Below are 23,727 nucleotides of genomic sequence, written 5' to 3' on the forward strand. Positions count from 1 at the left end.
CTTTTAGATTTTAGAATGAGTGGTTTCATTCTAATAAAGGACTCTGCAGTTAAGTTTGGAATGTGCTGGATTCTCATGAAGAAAGGAAATGCCATGATTAGAGGATTTGTTTTTAAGATCTTTCCTGTTTGGGGATTTGGGAAGATCCAGAATAGGAGTGAACGGTTGTTTAAACTATCCCCTGGGCCCTCTCTTTTGTTCGTCACATCTAATCCGTGGCAAGTGGGAGACGCAACTCTAGTACTGCCAGCTGAATCTGAGCTACTTCTTTCTGCTGCAAGTGTTTCTTGAGGAGTGCGTAGAAGACACAGGTTACCATTCTTTACAAAATAAATCTGAGAAACTTCAAAATAGGGCTTATTATGTGGAACACTTGTTGGCAGTTTGAGTTTTACAGCCTCCAAAATAAAGTTCTTTGATGGAAAACATTTTCTTAATTTTCATCCATGAACTCTTGGAATTCACATTTACCGGGAAGTAAGAACATTTTATTTCCAGAAACAAATGCTGTGACCACCCTTGTCTCCCACTTCTTGTACCCTCTGAGTTAGACCAGGGAGAAAAGTAGCATAAAGCAACTTTGTTTCTTCCTTGGAGGAAGCAATTTCGTATCTATAAAGAGGATATTCTAGCACCAAGGAATAAAGTATTTTCTGTTCACCCTCTGCTAGTTGGCCAGAATGCACGCCAACACTGGGGTATCATAGCGTGAACAAGAATGCTATTTTGGTCTGTTGTAAAGAACTGTGGAATGCAGATTTTGGATTGTTTCATCACATCCGTCAGCAACCACAAGACAAATGTTATTTCAGAATGAAGACTATGGATGTAGAAATACAAAAACTAAATAAAATGAAGATTATAGAGACTTTTTATAGTTCAATGAGTATGCTTACTACCAAAGCTTTGTCTTTTTTTTTTTTTAAAACCAAATGTTTCTACACAGTGTTGGGTGTTTGCAAAGTTTGATGAGGGCCAGGTGCAGAGTAAGAATTGAAGAATTCCACTGCTTCTCTCTCCAAACCGTGGTGGGAGAGGGGAGGATAGAACAGTCCATTATGAATAATACCAAACAATCTTCCTTAAAATGAAATAAAGACTCTGTTACCTAGATAATTCAATAATTTCAAGATAATTAGATTTCTTCCTTGAGAGTTTCTCTGGGGAATATTGTCATTTTCAAAGAAACAATTATAAGTGCTTTTAACAGTGGCCATACAGTCTCCAGAGAGGGCGAGGTTTCACAAAGTGACCAAAGTGGCCAGCTGATGCTGCTCCTCTTGCCTAGCACGCCCTGTGTATGTATGTGTACACTTAATCTTTGTGTCTTCCTCTGGACTTTAAATTTCCTCTGGGAAATTTTTGTCAAGAATCTCTAGGGTTCTCTTTGTTTACAGAATTAAGTGCTTTTCTATGATATATAGTAGGCATTAAATGTTACCACCATTTCACAGAACTATTAATTTTAATGAGTTAACAATTTTACTTTCCTTAAATAAACAAATAGAAATAATCTAATGGTAAAGAGTATAGGACTCATTCCCCTGGTGCTGGCATATCCCTCCACCTGGTACCCTATTGCCTAAAACTTCATGATTAGAGATTCATTCCTTTAGATTAAACATTGTCCTCTCTCATTTAAACTTTAGATTCCTTGCAAGAAGAATCACATTAAATCTCTTATGTGAACTAATTTAATCCTTAAAATAATTAGAAAGTCTGAAAATATGAAGAGTTCACGAGGATGTAGAACAATAGCAATGCCTATACAATGTGGTTATGAGTGTAGATTGCTTCTACTTTCTAAAGCAGTTCAGGAATTTCTACTTCTGACCAAGATGGAGCAATAACGACTGAAATTACCTGTCTGCCTGAAAAAAACTTGAAAAAATCTGATAAGTTAAATGAAATAATGTTTTTTAAGACAGTGAATATCAAACAATGAAAGACGGTGACCCCTAAGAAATGTGAAAACAAACTAGGTGGACCTTACAATTGTCCCAGCAATTGCCTGGAGAGAGTTTCCAGGCCACAGTACAAGGAGGGGGAACCCAGGAGGAGCCCAACGGACTCCCTGAGTGAAGGAGACAGAGTTGAGGGTCTGAGGAGACTCAGGTTCATAGGGCAGAGTGCTGGAGAGCCATGGAATGACTAGGAAAGCTGTTTCTTATGAACTCCCGTGGGATACGGAGAGGTGAAGGCATCAGCAGCTCTGATGGCAACAACTGCAGAGACCCCTTTGTGTCCCACCACCTCAGTGCCCTAGGCTCAGCCACCCATACTTAGGCTCCGGCTTTGGCACTGACACTGCAGTGATGGCAGACAGAGCCATGGGGCCCTTGCTAAGCAGAAGCAACCGAGGTGGTGGCCTTAATGGACATCAAGGGATAGAACTGATGTTTTTCTTCCTCAGCAATGACCAGAAATATTGCCACAGCCAAAGGGGTGGGCAGGGCTGACACTACACAGGGCCCGTAAGAACCAGTTCTCAGATTTCAGGAGAGACATCTGGGGACGCGTAGAGTTATTTTCCAGGAATTGGAGAGGTGGCTAGAATTCTCCCAGAGCAGGTGGGGGCAGGGCCAGAGCAGCCCGGTCCATGGCTGTTCTTACATCCAAGCTGGAGCAGCCTAGGAAGCCTAAACACCCACACTGGTTCTCAGACTAGAGTCCACAGATGTATTCCTGAGGATTTCTGTATTCTGCCCAGGAATTTATTTTAGGAGTTATCATTTAGATGGTAATCTTAAAAGAAAAAAATCAAGTCTCTACTTAATCATCTAAATGACCACTGTCTTAGTCAGTTCAGGCTACCATAACAAACTACCATAGACTGGGTGTCTTCAACAACAGGAACTTATTTCTTACACTTCTGGAGACTGGGAAGTTCAAGATCAAGGTGCTGGTCAGTTTAGTTCCTGGTGAGAGCTCTTCTATAGGCTTGAAGGCAGCAACTCCTCTCTATGTTCTTACTTGGTGGAGAGAGAGAGCAAGCGAGCTCTGGGCTCTCCTCTTCCTATAAGGACACTAATCCAATCATAGAGCCCCCACCCTCATCACCTCAAGGCACCAGCTCCAAATAGCATCAGATTGGGGGTTAGAGTTTAAATGTATGAATTTTATGGAAGACACAAACATTTAGTCCATAACAACTTCACAAAAATGATATGCTGTTATTGCTACATTCAGTGCTTACATTTGCAATTTTGTTTTCTGTTCATATTTGCATCACACAGAGGACAATGACACGGCACACTATTTGAAAGTTTTGCAATAGAAAAAATAGGGAAGTGTGGGGGAATTGAGTTAGCACGTGCCCGTGTTGGTATAGGCTTGCTGAAGCAGCACTGCACTGAGAGTAGTTTATTCACATAGGTAGTGAGCAAATGTATTATCCAGAGAGCCTCTTTGTTTACACCAGCTTGCAGTCAGCAAGGATGAAATGCACAATGGAAAAATGTTCTGTTTGATTCACACCATAGTTGTATTAGATTCTCAAGAAATGCAGCTTTCAAAAATGCCACAAATATAGCCTCATCTTTGAGCATATAAGGCAGCTTTATATGGTTATCAAGTGGTAGATCATCAAAATTGGCCTTTGAAGATTGCTCATTGGCAGAATTTATTATTATTATTATTAAGTTGGAGGTCTGCTTATCCTAAAGGAGAAAACAAAGCTTTAGAACTTTGTAAGTTTTTTGAGTATACTTATCCTAATAAGTACTCTCTACAAAAGCCTGCCAAGATCACAATGTAGAACTGGAACTAAGCCTGTTCCTTTCTGCTCTTAAACCATTTTGGCCATTTAGTTTCACCAAAACAACATCATCAGTTACACTAAATTGCTATTGTTAATAAAAGTGTACTTTTGTAATTCTGTTTGGGTTAACTTTGAAATTTGTTTTGGTTTTATGTCTAAGAACTATAAAGATTAGGACTTTTTACCTAGTTTTATATTTTTATACATTTAATTAATATAACAATAATAACACCGAGAATCCATAAGAATTTTTTTTCTTTATAAAGGTCTGTTTCTTAAGTTTGGGAGGTACTTGACTAGTAAAATGAACATCTTCTACTATGTATCAAGCTGGTTTCTCTGTTGTTGTTCAGAGTGGAAATTGTTTTAGCATAACCCAGATTTATTTCCAGACCTCTTTAAACTATGACTAAATGTCCTTCAATATCCAAACTCCCAAAGTCAAAGCCTCTTTCTCTCTCAGATGGATAATCTTTTCACTCGCGGGGTGCCTTTCCTCTTGTTGGTTCTGGGACCCCAGGGGGCATGCTGACATGTCCATGCATCGCCCGAAGTTCTCCCTCCACAGCCACATGTGTTTCCAGAGCACTGGCCCTTTTTTCAAATGCCCAAAGCATAGTTAAAACCAGGCTCTGGAGATTAACTGAAAGCCCAGGGATAGTCCAAGAATAACAGAGAGTAACATAGTTAATACCACAAGGGGTTGCACTGGGGGCTCCCAGGCCAGTCTCCAACCTCTGAACTCCCACTCCCCCACCCCCAGCTTCTTGCCTTGTCCCCAGAAGCTCAGAACCCACCACATATCTCCAGGTCTCTCCCCTGGTCTCCTGTTCCCTTCCACACATGGAATGACTGACACCAAAAACCTTCATTTTCTTCATGGGGAGCTCCCACCACTACCCAGAGAGTGACGTCTGCCCTCCAAATTCTGGGTTATCCAGTCTTTACAACACTGTGGATTATTCCAACCACTCAATTCCTGTCCATATTAAGGGACCAAAATTTTTTTCTAATTCTGTAAGGATACAGTCATCCTAAAAATACATTCCATTTCTATTACAAAGCAGAACTTAATAGGATGGGCTGCAGCATCTATATCCGGGTTTATGATAGCTTCACTTTTTTTCCAAGAAAAATAAGAGCACGTGTTTTTTATTTATGCAACCAAAGAGCCCTTTCTGGTTCTTTCCCTCCAAAAAAACAGAAAGTCTGCTCCAAAAGCAGATTGACATCATTTCTAAAATTCCTAAGGTAATGATAATAATAGTTAATAATAATAATAATGATAAAAGTCTCAACTCTGCTGGGTATTACATTAAATAAGGGAAAGTTTGTTTTTTTCTAAGAATGCAAAAACAGAATCAGATATTCAAAATCAATTTGTGTTTTGTGAGAGGCAATATAATGTAGCAGTGGAAACTGTGAGCTTTGGAGTCAGACTACCTGGGATTTGGGGTCCTGGCTCTCCTACTTGCTAGCTGGGCTAATGACCTGAGCTCAGTGTGTGCCTCTCCTCATCTGTAAAACAGGGAAGGCATTATATCCCCCATAGACTTGTTACGAGGATTTAAATGTACAAGTGCTTAAAATATCGCACAGCACGTAATAAGTGCTCAGTGGCGGTGATGGTGATGATGATGGTAGTGGTGGTGATGGCTGGCATTTGGGTCCTCTGCAGGAGGTAAAACCCAGAAGGGGTCCCAATGTGTGCCTCATCCACACCACTGAAAATGAACACGGAGGAGTGGACACTGTCTCCTCTTTCTCCTCTCTTGCATCCTGAATGTGGCCATGCCAGGTAGAACACAACAGGGGACTCAGAAGAAGCTGTTGTTGAACCAATCAGCTTTTCCTGAGCCTTACCCTTCTCTGCGGTTACTGTCACAGGTTAACAGGAGTCCATGTGGGTGTGGTTCTGTGGTTCTTTGTGCGGGATTATCAGTCAGGGTGAGAGAGGAGGAGTTTGAAGAAAGCCATTGAGCTGGGGGGCTCCAGAGCGGCAGCAAGTGAAATTACTGTGGGGTGAGGGCACAAGAGGGGAAGGGTGTTCAGGTCATAATGTGAGCAGCTAAAGAACTTTCCTCTAAACTTCTAGAAACAAAGGACTCCTACTATGGCTGCCCATGTGCGGTGGGCTGGCAGCCCAGGCTCTAAGGGCTTGGCCTTGACTGCTAATCCAGAGGGCTGCAGAGCTGCTAAACTTCTTTTTTTTTTTTTAAATAAATTTATGTATTTATTTATTTTTGGCTGGGTTGGGTCTTCGTTGCTGCATGGGCTTTCTCTAGTTGCGGCGAGTGGGGGCTGCGCTTTGCTGCGGTGCACAGGCTTCTCATCGCGGTGGCTTCTCTTGTTGTGGAGCACGGGCTTGAGGTGCGTGGGCTTCAGTAGTTGTGGCACGTGGGCTTCAGTAGTTGTGGCACTCAGGCTTCAGTAGTTGTGACACGCGGGCTCTAGAGTGCAGGCTCAGTAGTTGTGGCACATGGGCTTAGTTGCTCTGCGGCATGTGGGATCTTCCCGGACCAGGGCTCGAACCCATGTCCCTTGCACTGGCAGGTGGATTCTTTTTTTTTTTTTTTTTTTTTTCTTTTTGCGGTATGTGGGCCTCTCACTGTTGTGGCCTCTCCCGTTGCGGAGCACAGGCTCCGGATGCGCAGGCCCAGTGGCCATGGCTCACGGGCCCAGCCGCTCCGCGGCATATGGGATCCTCCCAGACCGGGGCATGAACCCGTATCCCCTGCATCAGCAGGCGGACTCCCAACCACTGCGCCACCAGGGAGGCCCTGGCAGGTGGATTCTTAACCACTGCTCCACCAGAGAATTCCCAAGCTGCTAAACTTCTTATCCATCTCTCTGGAAACTCTTGGTAGGAGGCAGGGATGAGATTTCTGCATCTTGATTTCAGCCCTTTCTGCTTCCCCTTCCCACACTTACTAGTACCTCTAAAAATCTTTTCTGCTGTCAGGTCTCAGAAGCAGGAAGTGAACCCCCAAATCAGAGCCCCTCCTTGGGTCCCCATTATGCTACAGCCCAGTGGACATAAAAGATATTCATGATGAGTTCATGAACATGGCTACTCATTCAGCCAACAATATTTCACTAGTTAGAAGTGATGAATATCATAAAGATCCCCAAAAGAACAACCTTAAATAATCCTAAAGTATGTCACTCTATTAATGTATAATTATGAAAACAAAAATGGTCAAAATGCTTTGGGGTCTCAAAGTAAAAGGTGTTATCTGAGAAACACTTGCAAATGTACCCTTTATGTTAAAGAAACACAGAGGAAATATAAATGGTAGTTTTATGACTATAGAGCAAACTGACATATTTTGAGTCTAATGACCCAAATTTATTATTATTATTGATTTAAGTTTTGCATAGTGGCTAGCTTATTTTTTATACAAATTATTTAGTATAAACATATCAGGCAGATTGTATTTACCCTATTTACTGTTTTCTTTACCTGTAGGTGGAACATCTTGTTTGCTGATGTTTCCCAAACCACTTTCAGGTCATTGTTGTCAAACAGGAGTTGACATGATTAACTTCTCAACTCCCATCTGTGTGAAGCATCAAGGAATAGAAAACCTTGTTTCACCTCCCACCTTGCTTGCTTCAAGGTTTCCCCTCAGGCTCGGTAGATTCCAATTCATCTCACTGGTACTCTCACCCATAGACTTTATTATTCACTGGAAAGAAAGGTGAATGGGGGATTGGTCTCATCATTCCCTCTCCTTTTCCTCTCCCCTCCCCACCTTCTGAGTGATGGCAGCTCTCGTTAGATTAAGCTTTGTGTAATTCTGAAGCTCCATTCATAAGAAAAAAATTGAAATCCTGCAGAGCACCAACTAATAATTCAAGAAAAACTGGAAGCTCTATAGATATTTTTTCTTTCCTCCTTTCTCTTTCTGGAACTATGAGCTGATTGTTTTGCAATGCATAATCTAGTTGACGCCAGTTGGTGAAGGGGCCAGTTCTTATTTTAGGAAGCTGCCTTCAAGCTCGATGACAAATCATGAGACTCAGTTTGAAATTCCCGTTTTCACATAAATATTTTAAAGAGTATGTTTTTTTAAAACTAACCCATGCAAGGTTATTAAATCTATTCAACTTAGGGCTTTCTTTTTTTGCCCCCTCTAATTTGAAACCAAAGGTGTGTTAATTTCCATAGAAAAGAACTAAAATAAAGATGACTAACTGCTTCATATGACTAGCTTTTTACAGGTGACAGAATGTCTTCACGTGCTTTTCCTTATTTGGTCCCAATTCTTTGAGGTCGCTCCCATCCTAATTTGACACCCAAGGAAACTGACCTTCAAAGGTGAAGTGCACTGTTTAAGACCACGTGGCTATTAGGTGATGGGTCTGGGATAGAGCTCATCCTTTGACCTTGAAGAATTACTCTTAATTTGTGAAGTCGTATCTGCAGTAATGATGGACTGGCTGCACAGACACAGAAAGTTAGTCAAATCTCTGAATTTGGAACAAACATTGGGAACCTACCCAACGTTTGGGTAGGTTCTACCTTCTACCTTCTGAAGTGGATAGAAAAACTCGGACTTCCAAAAAGCAATTGTTCACAAACTCAGATCCATAATGTTTCCTACTCTGAAAATATTTCCTCTCAGGTTCCTATTGAGATGTATTGGGAAATGGGTGACATAGCCTCCCTCCTTAATTTTTCTTATCTGTGTGTGACAATCTCAGGGAGCAGAAGATGCTTCAGGTCAAGTGCTGGGTTAGGCTGTTTGCCAGGAAAACAATAATGACAAATTACCTTGCAAACTAAGTGTATGTTGAGCTTTCCTGGCAGTGATGAACACAGACCCTGAGGTCACACAGAATTAGTATGCATCCTGCCTCTGCTGGTATTTGCAGTATGATCTTGGGCAACTCATGTTGCTTTACAAATCCTGTTTCCTCACCTGTAAAATGGATATATAAATTCCTACTCTGTTGAATTTTTATGACTACTAAATGAGATTTTAATGCTAAATGAAACTGATAAAGAATGGTTTATCAATGCAAATTCTTCTTCCTGCAATTTGAAGATCTGGTTCTTGAATTTCTCTGTTTTCCTCAGATTCCACAATAAAACCAGGATGCTTTGAGCTATAAAAGCGGAAAACGTATTGAATAAGTTGTTACTTCCTGGAATGCTGAGGCCCGTTCTGTTCTGACTGCCTTACCTTTCCTTCCCCTGTTAGGCTGCCTCACGAGCAGTGTCCGCTCACACCTGATACCAGCTCCTCCCTTTCCCAAGGTGCACAGAGCTGGCAATGAGCAGGCCTTCAAAAATGGTTATTGAATAAATAAACAGGGTCAGGCAGAGTGCTAATTCATGTCTCAGACCCTCTCAAGAGGGCTCTGTAACATGGCATGGTTTTACTTATCCAGTTAATCACACTAGGGAACAAGTGTCATTTAAGCCTAATCAGGCTTAGAGGTTGCCGCGTCCCACACATTCTCAGCTGTAGGTTCAGACACCATAGTACATGGCAGCACAAGAACAGTTTCAACCGAGGCTTGGAGGAGGAAGTAGAGTCAGGATTGTTGTCTTCTTTAAACTTTAGGCTTTGCCTCTCGGAGGCAGGAAACAAGGATAACCACGCTTAATACATCCAGAGCTTTTACTGCCTACCCCAGTTTTTCAAGGTTGTCACCATGCTTGATACAGCCAAAGCTGTGTCAGATTTCATTCAATCACTGTTCATTCATTCACCAAATAATTACTGGGCATCTTTTATGTACTAAGCACTATGCTAAGTGTTGCGTATGCAGTACCTAACATTTAAAGAAAGGCACTTTAAGGTCTTCTAATCCAACCCTTCAGTCTATTCGAATTGCTTCATTAATCCATTTTCAGCCTCCAAAAATTAATGGAGAACGATTACAAACCTCTGATAAAGACCCATCTCTTTTGGTGAAGGCTAGGCAGCTCTTTCTCTTCCTGGCTGCTCTAAAATGAGAAAGTCTTTCTTGTATTAAGCCCACATGTGTCTCTGGTCCTAGCTCCACCCCTCTGGGGCGAGTGAGAATAAGTTTAATCCCTCTCCATACGTTGTCCTTTCAAAACAGTGAGGTCAGCTATCACATCTCCCTGAGGCTTTGAGAAATGTTTCTTGAAGCCAACATTCCCAAATCCTTGTGCAGCACCACACATGACATGGACCCCTCTCCATTCTTGAAACAGTCTCCAAATCCCCAAAAATGGAGGACAAAGAGAAAGCAATGGGCCCCCAGTCTGAAACCCAGGTACAAAGGCAATACCCTGAAAGTTTTGTCAACCACATGAGGGGGAATGGGCACATGCAGAGTCTGACAATATCTAACATGTATCATATGCAGACTTTAGAACAAATGAATTAGTTGGATATTAACCACAAGGAAATGGAATAAAAATAGGAACATTTAGACAGACCTGCAGGAAAACTTCCCAACCGTGAGCCTGGACTGCGCCAAACCCCAAACATTTGGAAAATAGCTTTAGATGTTCAGCAAATCCCAACCTCGAGCATTTGGGGGATGGTTTGTGCTGTTTTAATTGTCCCTGTTTTCATTAGAGTAACTTGACAAGACACTCATTTGCTGAATTTCTTCCAGAGAGAGTAGTTTCCGATTCAACACAATAAGAGCCTGTCCCTTCCTTTTTTTTTTTTTTTTTTGGTCTCTCTTTCTTGGCCAAAGTTCTTCCCCTCACTGAGGAATGTTTTCATTATCAGGTATGATGGGCATATTGAAGAGGTTGATTTCTATTCAGTTTAAAGTTTCTCTTTAAGAGAAAAAAAACGATCATGCCTCCTCTTGAGTAAAGTAGCTGGCACTTGTGCTGCAAATGTATTAAACGTTTCCAGATTAGATTCCAGCAGAATACAGTCTATCTTTGTGCAGGGGTAATGGGCTACAGCTTCTAGACAGGCCTCTGCTTTCTGCCAGGGAATTCTCTTCTTGGTTTGGGTACAAGGGGCCCTACAACACACAGAGAATAAGGGCTTCAGCATCCCAGAGACACATTCTGGGGAGGGCTGGCTGGTATACCTGGGCCATTTAGACTGCTCTGGAGATTACGATGAGGAGTCTGTCCTATGGCTAAATCTGGTAATACTCACCTTCCAAGAATCATAAGTCAGTATGTAAGATAAAAGAGCTAACGTTCAGTTTGGCTAAGCCAACCTCTCAGGACATTTGGTGTGAGCATACTGGTGGCAGAACACCAAGCCTGATGGCAATGCTTGCATGTGACACAGTCCCTATGAAGAGAAGTTCTGGCACTGAGGGATGCAGTTGGGAGATGGCTTGGCGGTCAGTGACAGAAGATTTGTTTTTCCTTTTCACAAATGAAAGATTCTTTATAATCAGGAATAGGACAGCCTCAGATTTGCCAGCATTTATGCATTTTGCACACACGTGAAGAATTGAGAGCCAACTAAATTAAAAAATATTTTGTCCTACAGCCTACTAGGATTCACACCTAACTCAAGCAGAGGATAGCCTATCAAAAACTGCTAGTTGTCTACTCAATATCCTAATCAGAGAACCCTGATTTTATTAAGGGCTTAACTGATACAATTGTAAAGCTACATTTCCTAGCATCCCTTGCACCAAGGACTAAACTTGTGATATCATTTTGGCCAAGGAGATATAAGCATATGTCTGTGGGAGTTTCAGGGAAATTTTTCATTTTTTCAGATAAGGGTCACTCTTTCTTTCTTCCATGTTGCTTCCTTTTTCATCTTCCTGTTTCAAGCATAGATATAGGGCTGGAAGTATAGCAGTCATCTTGGGACTATGAAAATGAAAGGCATGCACTAAGATGGCAAAGCAGGAAGATGGAAGGAGCCTGAGACTTGATGATGTGTGGATCTGTAGCACTACTGCATCCTTCTGTGACCCCACCACACACACACACACACACACATGCCCATCTCAGGAAATGGAACCACCACCCTCCCAAAATCTTTGGGAGCTATCCCTTGCCGCCCCTTCCACTCTTCCGTATTCAATCTAGTATCAAGTCTGCGAACTCTCCCAGCACAATATATCTCAAATTCATCTACTTTTCATCTGTGCTGCCACCTCTGTAGTGGACTCATTACCACCTGGAATACTTACAAGAGCCTCTTACTGGGTCCCTCCACAAGTGCTTTGCTTCCTGCAATCCATCTCCAAGCAGCAGCAGAAGTGCTTCCTTAAAACCCGTCCTCTGATTACACCACTCATTATGCCCACACTTAAAAGCTGTCATGGCTTTCCATTGCATGGAGCATGAAATTAGAACTACTCATGACAGCCCCTGACGCCCCGCATGAGCTGGACACTGCCACCTCTCCAGCCTCATCGTTCACTGTTCTTCCCTCTTCCTTCAGTTGCTCAAAACCACTCATTTCTACCCAAAATGCTCTTGCCTTCAGTTCAACTTCATCTCTTCCTTCAGGTCTTAGTTTACGTGTCAGAAATATTTTCTTGTCCACCACATCTAGAGGAGATTCCCCAGCTGTGCTCTCTATCCTGGTTTAGACTTTCCACAATTTATAATGATTGGATTGGTTTTCTTACCTGTATTTATTTGTTTTGAGACTGTAAGCTCCACAAGGATAGGATCAGGTCTTTCTTGTTATCTTTTATACCCATTGTCTAGTCTATTGCCTGCAACCTAGTTAAAGCTCAGTAAGTATTTGTGGAATAAATGAAAGAATGAGTGAATGAATTTAATCTGGATATGCTAAAGATACAATACATATAATTTTTTATTTGGCAGAAATATAATATGCAAATTTCTATGACAATGTTTTTTGAGTCACTATTTAATAATTATATATATGTTTATATATATACTTATATATATAATATATAAAACTTGGTTTAACTCTTATTTTTACTTTCTCATTTTTCAGTTAGAGCTTGATTATATAAGAAAACATGATTTGAGCTGCAAAAGCATGTTAAAATAAATTGAAGTTTAACTTTATGTCATCAAAAAACTTTCATGACATATTTAGAATATTTTTTCCTATTATTCTTATAAAAACTAGTTTCTCTTAATAATTTTGCATTTTGTTTTTAAATGGAAAGACCAGAGAGACATTTTCAAGCTGGAATTTGTAAATCCTTCTTTGCAAATGACATGTGGTTGTTGGGACATTCTAGGCATTCTAGGACACCATACTCCCCCATACCTGTAAGTCATCTAAACTGGGACAATTAAGAGAATGAAATGAAAACAGAGATGCTGATGATTATACTATCACAACAAACATAAACTAAGACTTGAATTAGGCAAGTAAGATAAATAGTCACCATTATTTAAGGGAGGTTGAGTAGGAAGCTGGCTTGAAAATCTCCTGTACCTGTGAGGATATTGCTGGGGAATGTAGTGGCTCCGTGGTGACCACCACAGAGATGCATCCTGCACTGCTCCTCTGTACTCCCTTCTTCTCCAAATCCAGACTGGAGTCCAGCAGGCATGGAATTGAATAATTCCATTTATTAAACTGAAATCGATGTCTCTAGAGCTCCTATCTACTGATTATGGGTTCTCTTTGTAGGAGCGATGGAGAGAGAAACTGTGCATTTATTCCTGGAGGTCTTAGGCACTCCCACACACAGTGTACTCAAGGGAGAGGACACAGAGATTGGACACAAGTTCTCAGGGTTGTTCTTGCCCAGATGGATTTCCAGCATTTTTGTACTAAGGGTCATTTTGTGCCCTCCTGTGCATCAGTGAAGCAGAGAAATTCTGTCATGTGAGTCTGTGGGGAGAAAGGGAGAATGGGACTTGGGAACTAGATAAAGAATATGTTAATTACCTTCTCCTCTATGAAGCGCTTCTCACCCTTCCTCTCTCTGTGTATCCCACTGGTTCCCATAGTTCATTTTATATGCTTTTTAGAAATTATAATACAGAAAACTGTATTTTAATTGGGGAAACATAACACAGTGATATAGTTCGTGGATTCCATAGCCATTAAGTACTCATCAATGAGATGACCTTGGGCAAGTAGCCTTAATCTTGGCTATTCTATCTGTAAAATGGGGATGAAAATTTACCTACCTCCTAGAGTTGTTATGAAGATTAATTGAATTAATTCATAGGAAGTCCATAGAACATCCTCTTCTCCTCTTCCTAGACAGAGATTGTGTTTTGTTCTGTGTTGATTTATGTGTTTACTTCTCCCATGCCAACACAGAGTATGGTACAGAGTGCACTCACTACAGCATTTGCTGAAAGAATGAAAGGAAGCACAGATGAACAAATTAACAAACAAGAGAACAATTCCAGACCTAAGATGATATTTAATTGAATTTAAATGACTCAAAGTCTAAAAATATTCAATATACAGCCCTCCTGCAATATCCAGGTCATTTGTTCTCTATCTACAGAAGATGCACTTTAAGTGAACTACAAGGTCAACTGAATGTCTTTAGGGACTCTGGGCTGGCATTATAAAAAGTGTTGAGAACCCACGGTCAGCAATGAACAATCTCTGTGCAGCACCAGTGGGATCCTTTGAATGCCTCCACACCCGTCTTATGAAAGAAGCAGGTGGAACTGTTCTATTCACGTTAAAAACAAAATGACCAGAAATGGCATAAAGCAGCACACGTGCTCCTAAAATGAAATCAGTGACATATATACAGCCATCTGCAATCCATTTAAGAATCCAGAGCCCAGGAAGAATCTAGTTCAGGGAAGGAAAAGGAACAAAATGTTATAGCAGGCAGCCCAAGGAAATTGACCGTATAAATGCTAGTTCACAGAGGTCAGAAAACCCAGCAGGGACAGAACACAGCTATGAGAATTGTTCTCAGGAGGTGGCAAATGTACCACATCTCCTGGTAATGCTTATTTTTCTGATGTGCAACTCTGTGAATTCCTTGAGGGTGGGGACTGTGCTTTAGTCTTCTCTACCTGTGCTTTTAAATTATAAACACAGATCCCCTGAGGACCTCCACATGCAGTAGAATGACTGTTACATAGTAGGTGTTTACGAAGTATCTGTTGAGAAAATGAATGAGTGATTCAAACAAATGCATAAGTGAGTGATTAACTCATCAGACCAACTCATCAGAGCCCTCACCTTGCTCCTCCTGACCTTTGGAGATTAAGAAGTTTGAGGAATTGTGAATGGTCAAATAGATAGAAGCCAAGATACCGTCTAGATTGACGGGTCCTGCTCTAGGCCATTTATATATCTTCTTTGGAGAAATATCTATTCAAATCTTTGCCCATTTTTAAATTGGGTTATTTGTTTTTACGTTACTGAGTTGTAAAAGTTCTTTATATATTCTGATTACAAGTCCCTTGTTAGATTTATGTCAGATACATTTATATTTTATAACATTTTCTCCCATTCTATGGGTTATCTTTTTTATTATCTTGATGGTGTCCTTCAGAGCACAAAGTTTTTATCTTAATGAAGTCTAATTTATTTATTTATTTTTTGTCACTTGTGATTTTGGTGCCATATCTAACAAACCATTCCCTAATCCAAAGTCTGTGTTTTACTTCTGTGTTTTCTTCTAAGAATTTTATAGTTTAGGTCTTACATTTAGGTCTACAAAGGATTTTGAGTTAAGCTTTGTATATGGTATGAGGAAGGAGTCCAGATTCATACTTTAACATGTGGAAATCCAGTTGCCCCAGCACCATTTGTTGAAAAGACTGCTCTTTCCCTTTTGAATTGTCTTGACACCTTTCTTGTGATGGTTAAATTTTATGTGCCAGCTTGGCTCGGCTATGGTGTCGAGTCACTACAAACACTAGTGTAGATGTTACTGTGAAAGTACTTTATAGATGTGATTAACATACATAGTCAGTTGACTTTAAGTTGATAAGATAATACCTTTGATAATGTGGGTGGGCCTCATCCAATCAGCTGAAAGCCTTAACAGCAAAAATGGAAGTTGGAGAGGAAGGAATTCTGCCTCAAGACTGTAATACAGAAATCTTGCCTATGTTTTCAGCCTGCTGGCCTGCCCTACAAATTTCAAATGTGCCATCTCCCACACTGCATGAGCCAATTCCTTAAAATAAATCTCTTAACTTACATATACGTATATCCTGTTGGTTCTGTTTTTCTGAGGAAACCTGATTGATACACCTGTCAAAATCCAATTGACCGTAGATGTAAGGATTTATTTCTGGACTGTTGATTCTGTTTCATTGATCTATATAGCTACACTTATCCCAGTGTTGGTTACTGTAACTATATAGCAAATTTTGAAATCAGGAAGTATGATTCCACCAACTTTATTCCTCTTTCTTCAAGATTGTTTTGTTTATTCTGGATACTCTGCATTCCCATATGTGTTTTAGGATTCGTTTACCAATTTCTATAAGAAAGGCAGCTGAGGTTTTGATAGGGGTTGAAACTGTTGACCAATTTGGGAATTATTGCCATTTTAACAATATTGAGTCTTCCAATTCGTGAACATGGAATGTGTTTCCATTTATTTAGGTCTTTAATTTCTTCAACAATGTTTTGTAGTTCTCAGAGTACAAGTCTTGCACTGCTTTTATTAAATGTATGCCTAAATATTTTATTCTTTTTTGTGCTATCTTAAATGGAATTATTTTCTTAATTTCATTTATGGATTGTTCATTGCTAGTATAGAGAAATACAATTGATTTTTGTGTATGTGATTTTTTGTACGATTGATTTCGTATCCTGAAAATTTGCTGAATTCATTTATTACTTCTAATAGTGTGTGTGTGTGTATTCCTTAGGATTGTCCATATACAAGATCATGTCATCTGTGAATAGAGATAGTTTTACTTTCTTTCTGATTTAGATGACTGTTATTTCTTTTTCTTGCCTAATTGCCCTGGCTAGAACTTCCAGTACAAAGTTGAGTAGAAGTGGCAAGAGCAGATATCCTTGTCTTGTTCCCAATCTTAGGGGGAAAACTTTCAGTCTTCTACTGTTACTATGATATTAGTTAGCTGTAGGGTTTTTTGGGTAGATTCTCTTTATCAGGCTGAGAAATTTCCATCCTATTTCTTTTTTTTTTTTTTTTTTTCTTTCTTTTTGCGGTATGCGGGCCTCTCACTGTTGTGGCCTCTCCCGTTGCGGAGCACAGGCTCCGGATGCGCAGGCCCAGCGGCCATGGCTCACGGGCCCAGCCGCTCCGCGGCATATGGGATCCTCCCAGACCGGGGCACGAACCCGTATCCCCTGCATCGGCAGGTGGACTCTCAACCACTGCGCCACCAGGGAGGCCCTCCATCCTATTTCTAATTTGTTAAGTGTTTCTATCATGAAAGGGTATTGGATTTTTTCAAATGATTTTTCTGCATATACTGAGATAATCATGTGGGTTTTGTTCTTTATTCTATTGATAAAACACATAACACAGATTGACTTTTGTGTGTTGAATCACCCTTGCATTCCTGGGATAAATCCCACTTTGTCATGGTGTATAATCTTTTTTATATATTTACACACACACACACACACTCACTCTCTCTCAATGTAAAAAGCATTGTATTTAAAGCATTCAGCAATAAAACAAAATAAAGCCACCAATTAAACTAAAAAGAAAACAAAGCAAAACAAAAAAATTCCTTACAGAGATAACTTTGTAAGTTGAAGATGTTTTTGTAACTTTAAGAAATTAGTATCTCTAGAATGTTGTCCAAAACTGTTCATTGGGGTTGACCAAAACCCCCAAATAATTAGTTCATTCATATGAATCAAACCTCATTGCCTAAGCAGATTTCATTGTGTCCATAGGACATCTCTGGATTCCTGCCACATTTCTCAAACATCCCATCCTTTCTTCCTTGTTACCTGCCCTCCCATTTATTGCTTCCAGAGCCCTGGAGAGTAGAGGCTGTAGGTGATGGTGCTGGGTTGGTGGGCAAGGCAGACATGCTTGACTATCCTCACAAATGCAGCATTTTAGGGAAAGCCAGACCAGCAAGTAGAGACAGGAGTGACCCAGGCATTATGTTTGTTTGGTTAACTCAGCTGCTAATCATAGGCTTGCTGCCTATGGGGTCAAAGATCCCTTAAATCATGCAGTTCCTCAGCCTTAGGCCAAGATACTGCAGAACAGGACTAGATGATCATTTTCACTTTGGATTAACAGTTGCTGATTGGTTTTCACAATTGTCTTAAATGTGCATTTGTATTCTTGTAGTATTTTGTAAGGACTTTATTTAGAGTGGAATAGCTAAATGTACAGAGAAATGGGGAGCTGTTACAAAATCTTGGTCAAGGGCAAGGGACTTCAACTTGCATGTAAAATTCCCGTAATGTGTGCCTTTTAAATGTGTGTCAGAGGAGATGGCTTCACAGGACTCCTGCCTCTGCTCATTATCACCTTGATGTAGTTATATGCTCACCACCAAGAAGAAAGTCTTCGTTACCTCTGACCAGCCTTTTCCTCTTGTTCTATCATCAGAGGAGATGGAGAACAGCTGCTATTTTTTATGGCCTCGCAGTTAATTTAATTTATATCTACTGTAAACGTGATTTCTTAAAACTTAATAGTACATTTCAGCTTGGCATGTAGAAAGGGCCCTCTGCCTCACCCCAGTCATTCCCAATAGATGTGTTTTATTGCCTTAATTTATGTTTTTGTCTCTGTTGTTGTTGCTTGCTTTTTTTTTTTTTTAATAGTGTGATTTTATTTTTATGACCACATTCTGCCTAGGAATTTTCTGGGCATGTGGCGTTCCAAAATTTTACTAATTTAATGACCTGTCCCACAGACAGATAGATGATCTCCAAAAGATAATGAAATGAAAGTCTAAAGGGTGCTGCCTGGTCTCAAAGTTAGCAAAGACCAGGTGTTGTTATGGCAGCTCCTCAGAAATGGTGTGGTTGGGGCTCGTGGACAAAGGTCTGCGGGCTACTGCTGATATTTTTCGTAAGTGAGAATTGTCTCAGAGGGAAAACTTGGAATGAAATGAAGTCTCTCTTTCCCTCGTTGACTTAAAAAACACACATAACATAAAAGCTGTGAGTTGAGTCTATTCAGGGTCTTACTGAGGACTGTAGCCTGGGAGACAGCCTCTCAGTAGCTCTGAGAAACTGTTCCAAAAAGGTAAGGGGGGAGGTCAGTATATATGTGATTTTGGCAAAGGGGGTACATGCAACCAAGCACACCTCAGTAGAAGGTTGCTGCCAGTCATCAGGAATAGACATCTTAGTTAATGGTTTTAGTGCTTTTTCAAATATGGGAGATGCAAGAATCCAAGTTCATAAAAATTTTCTCCTGAGAATATCTAACTATCTGAAGGCCTGTTCTGCCAGTTGTCTCAGAGCACAGAGTGTCTCATTCCTGATCTCCTCTCTGAACTCCTTTCAGGGGGTGTTAAAGGTCAATGGCAGCAATGGCTAATGACTCAATCCTTGTAGAGCCAGATGTCAATCAACCTTCTTTAGTCAGCACCCTTTAGAAGTCTTTACACCCTGGCCAAATGATGGAGAAGTCTTTTGCAAGGATGGTCTGGTGCCTTCTGCCCACTGGTGTCTGACCTGTGGCCCAGAGGGCAGGCATGAAGAATTTAGAAACAGGCCTATGATTCCTCCAGAGGAAGTTGCATGAAGTGTAAGCCACAGGGCTAGAGTTTCTCCTGCCCTGTGGATGTATGGCCTCACATGCGGATGAGAGAATGCAACAGCAGATTTCCTTGGGGTGAAAGAGCCACCACTGCTTGCCTGCAATGTCTCGCCCTTTCAACTGATGCAAATCAGGGTACTGCCTTGCATAGCAAGGTTTTCATTCCAGTCCATCACCTAGTTCTCTATGGGCTTAGAGGCATTCCTTACTGATCCAAACAATCCCAAAGCTGATCAGGATTGTCTTCAGGAGTTTTACAAATATGAGAAAAGAGGTCAGATATCAAAGCAGGTGCTCTAGTTTACATTGTAAATTCAACTTCCTTTCTTCTTGGAAGTGGCATCAATTACTTATTCTCTAGCAGAATCCACTCTATTTTTTTTTTTTTTTTTTTTTTTTTGCGGTACGCGGGCCTCTCACTGCTGTGGCCTCTCCCGTTGCGGAGCACAGGCTCCGGACGCACAAGCTCAGCGGCCATGGCTCACAAGCCCAGCCGCTCCGCGGCAGGTGGGATCCTCCCGGACTGGGGCACGACCCCATGTCCCCCGCATCGGCAGGCGGACTCTCAACCACTGCGCCACCAGGGAAGCCCATCCACTCTATTTTTAAAAGAAGAGCAGGTAAGAAGGATCTAAAGAGCTTCCTGAAGGATTTCTTTTGTCCATTATCAAATTCCTTGGAAAACGTGAGTTCTTCCAAAAACCTGTTATTTCACAAAGGAAGTCTCCAAAAATTGGCCCATTTCAGTGGCAGATTTGCACTATGTATCATCAATAACTACCCTGGTGTGCTGAGCTCCACTGCCTGGATTCTAATCATGACTCCACCACTCCTACCTGTGTGACTTTGGGCAAATTACTTAACCTCTCTAGGCTTCAGATTAACAATACCTACCTAAATGCACATGTATCTCTTAGAACGATGCCTGGCAAGTGGTGAGTGCTCAGACTAACATGGGCCACAGTGGTAATGAGGGGGATGCATGCTAGGTGCTTTACTAGGCTCTTTGGATATAGTCTAACCCTGACAAATACCCTCCTTTTACAGATGGGACAGTAAGGCTCAAAGAGAATAAGTAATCCACCCAAAGGCATAAAGTTAGTGGGTGGCATGGCAGGGATTCAAACCCAGGTCTTTCTAACCCAACTCTGGAGCTCTTTTCTTTATTGTGCTACCATGTTACTGGACTAGATCAACATATGCATTAGGACAATTCTTTGCAGTGTCTACTGAAAAAAGATGCACAACCTAAAAGTTGAGAATTATGTTTTATTCAGTGGACAAACTGAGGACTTAAGCCCAAGAGACAGCTCTCAGGTAGTTCTGAGAAACTGTTCCAAAGAAGTAAGGGAGGAGTTGGGATATATAGGAGTTTTTGCTCAAAAAACAGGTGGTCTACCTAGAGGGGTGGGGTAGGGAGTGGGGGAGGGAGACGCAAGAAGGAGGGGATATGGGGGTGTATGTATATGTATAGCTGATTCACTTTGTTATACAGCAGCAACTAACACACCATTGTAAAGCAATTATACTCCAATAAAGATGTTAAAACAGACAAACAAACAGGTGGTCTGAACATCAGAAGATCACTGTTGAAAAGAAAAAACAGACATCTCAAGTTAATGAATTTAACACTTTTCTATGTATGGGAAGATGTAAGAGTCTGGGCTCATTGAAATCATTCCTTTGATATGCTACATGACTATCTAGGGCCAGTGTCTTGGTTTTTTTCATCCTGAAGCCCCTTAGGGTGCACAGTCAAGGCAGCTGCAGTGGCTGATGGCTTGATGGCCACAGCATCCTTTGTTTACTGATATGGCATGGGACATTCTTTGTCCACAACAGTTTATAAACAATTTCACAAATATTGCTTGTAATCACTTAGACTTCACACAAATCCATAGGTTTGGATTACCAGCATCACAATTAACAGATGAGAAAATGGGTTCAGATAAAATGAAACTGGCCTGAGTTTACCCAGCTGACGGGTGTGGACAGGAACCCTTGACTTCTGGCTCAGCCCCTCATTTCTGCCCACATCACTCCACCTAAGGAACAGCTCCTTTCTGAAGTCTACTGTGGTTTTCCGCTCCCAGTCTGAGTTCCTTTCCTTGACCCTCAAGATACCATCTGCTCCTTCAAGTCATGCTTTCATTTTTCTTCAAAACCCTGGCCAGGAATTCCCTCTTCCAGGAAGTGTTTGCTGATTTAAATTTAGCTGGTCTGCTCACCAAGTGTTCTACTTGGATCCTCTGCCCTTGCCTTACTGCTCTTGACAAGCTTTTCTCACAACTGCCCTATGAAGAAGGCACTATTATTACCTAGCTCACAGAGTTGAGATTCAATCCAGTCTGGTTTTAGAGACCCTGTTCTTAAATACTCAAGTGTTGCTGCCTCCTTACCCCCAGTGTGTGAACCGTTAGACGGCAGCTCAGTGGCTCTGTACAGTCATGCAGGGAAAAAGCCATTTCTGAGACAATCAGTTCCTGATTGTAATAGTGGTGGCTCTTCACCAGAGCTCCTTGAAGTTCTTTTCAAAGTAAGTCAATAAATAGCTGTAGTTATTCGTGAGAACAGGTATAATGCATAATTTGGCTCAGTTCTAAAGAAAATAGGTGGTCTGCATGGCTAGCTTGGAAACTGGTGGACTGGGTTGCATTTGATCAGCTGGAAACTTTAGACAAGAGACCAACCCTACATATAGAAGGCACCCAGGGCTTCCCTGGTGGCGCAGTGGTTGAAAATCCGCCTGCCGATGCAGGGGACATGGGTTCGTGCCCCGGTCTGGGAAGATCCCACATTCCGCGGAGCGGCTGGGCCCGTGAGCCATGGCCGCTAGGCCTGCACGTCCGGAGCCTGTGCTCCGCAACGGGAGAGGCCACAACAGTGAGAGGCCCGCGTACCACAAAAAAAAAAAAAAAAAAAAAGAAGGCACCCAATAAATATGTACTTATTGAGTGTACTTATCAAATCTTTATTGAGCACCATCTAAATGCTAAACTCAATACCAAGCACCATGGATACAGTGGTGAATGAGAGACAAAATCTCTGGTCTCCTGAAACTTACATCCTATTATCTGAGCCAAACTAAAAATTAAATATTTAATATTACATATAGTAGTAATACCTGCTATCCTTCAGAAAAATAAAGCATGATGAGGAGATAGATAGAGATAGAGTATAGTGGGGATATCGTGATGACTGTAAGTTATGCAGTGGCCAAAAATGCAAGTGGCCTCTTTGAGCATAATTCTGGAGCCAGTTTTAGGAAAAAAGTTATTGTTCACATCCTTACACTTAAATTTCAGGTAATTATATTAACTTTGTTGGGCTATTGGAAGGATTACCTGGGATAATATATGCACAAGCTTTAGCAGCATTACTGGCATAAAGTAAACATTTGATAAGCAGAGGCAACAATTAGTGTGATTGTTGTGGTGGAGGTGGTGATGGTGGTGAACTCACTACTTTTTTGTTTATTTTGTTTTTTAAAAAATATTTATTTATTTGTTTAGCTGTGCTGGGTCTTAGTTATGGCATGTGGGATCTTTCAGTTGCGGCATGTGGGATCTAGTTCCCTGACCAGGGATCGAACCCGGGTCCCCTGCAATGGAAGGGTGGAGACTGGACCACCAGGGAAGTCCCAACTAACTAGTTGTGAGGCCAGGCGACTTTGGGGCTTAACTTAGAGGAGTTAGGGAGATGAAGGACCAGGATATCTCTTGCCTCAAAGATGACAAAGAAACCACTGTCATAGGAGGAAAAGAGAATATTGAGGTTGAGGTTACACTGGGAGGCAAGAAACAAACAAGCAAACAAACAAGCAAACAAAACAAAAAGAGACTCTAGAGATTTTGAGGTAGAGAAAAGCAGAGCAAACGGAATGGAGAAGAAAGGTGATGGATGCAATTAAAAGGTAGATAAACGTCATGAGAATTCAGATCTAAATCTTTTTTTTTTTTTTTGCTGTACGCGGGCCTCTCACTGCTGTGGCCTCCCCCGTTGCGGAGCACAGGCTCCGGACGTGCAGGCCTAGCGGCCATGGCTCGCGGGCCCAGCCGCTCCGCGGCATGTGGGATCTTCCGGGATCGGGGCACGAACCCGTGTCCCCTGCATCGGCAGGCGGACTCTCAACCACTGCGCCACCAGGGAAGCCCCAGATCTAAATCTTAAACCTGGTGTGTGGATGACACTTATGCCCTCTCCTGCACTCTGTAATGCAAATTTGCCAAATGCAATTGGAAAAGTACAAAGTGAGTTTTGGTTAAAGATCATGGTGTATAGACATTAATTCTCCCTCTTCCATTCCTCAAAAATCTCAAAAAGAATAAAAAAAATGGAGACAATATTTTAGTTGCCAATAAAATAAGTATATGACTGCAATTTTAAACCACAAACTA

This window comes from Mesoplodon densirostris, chromosome 14 (assembly GCF_025265405.1).
Source record: "Mesoplodon densirostris isolate mMesDen1 chromosome 14, mMesDen1 primary haplotype, whole genome shotgun sequence".
Classification (NCBI taxonomy): domain Eukaryota; kingdom Metazoa; phylum Chordata; class Mammalia; order Artiodactyla; family Ziphiidae; genus Mesoplodon; species Mesoplodon densirostris.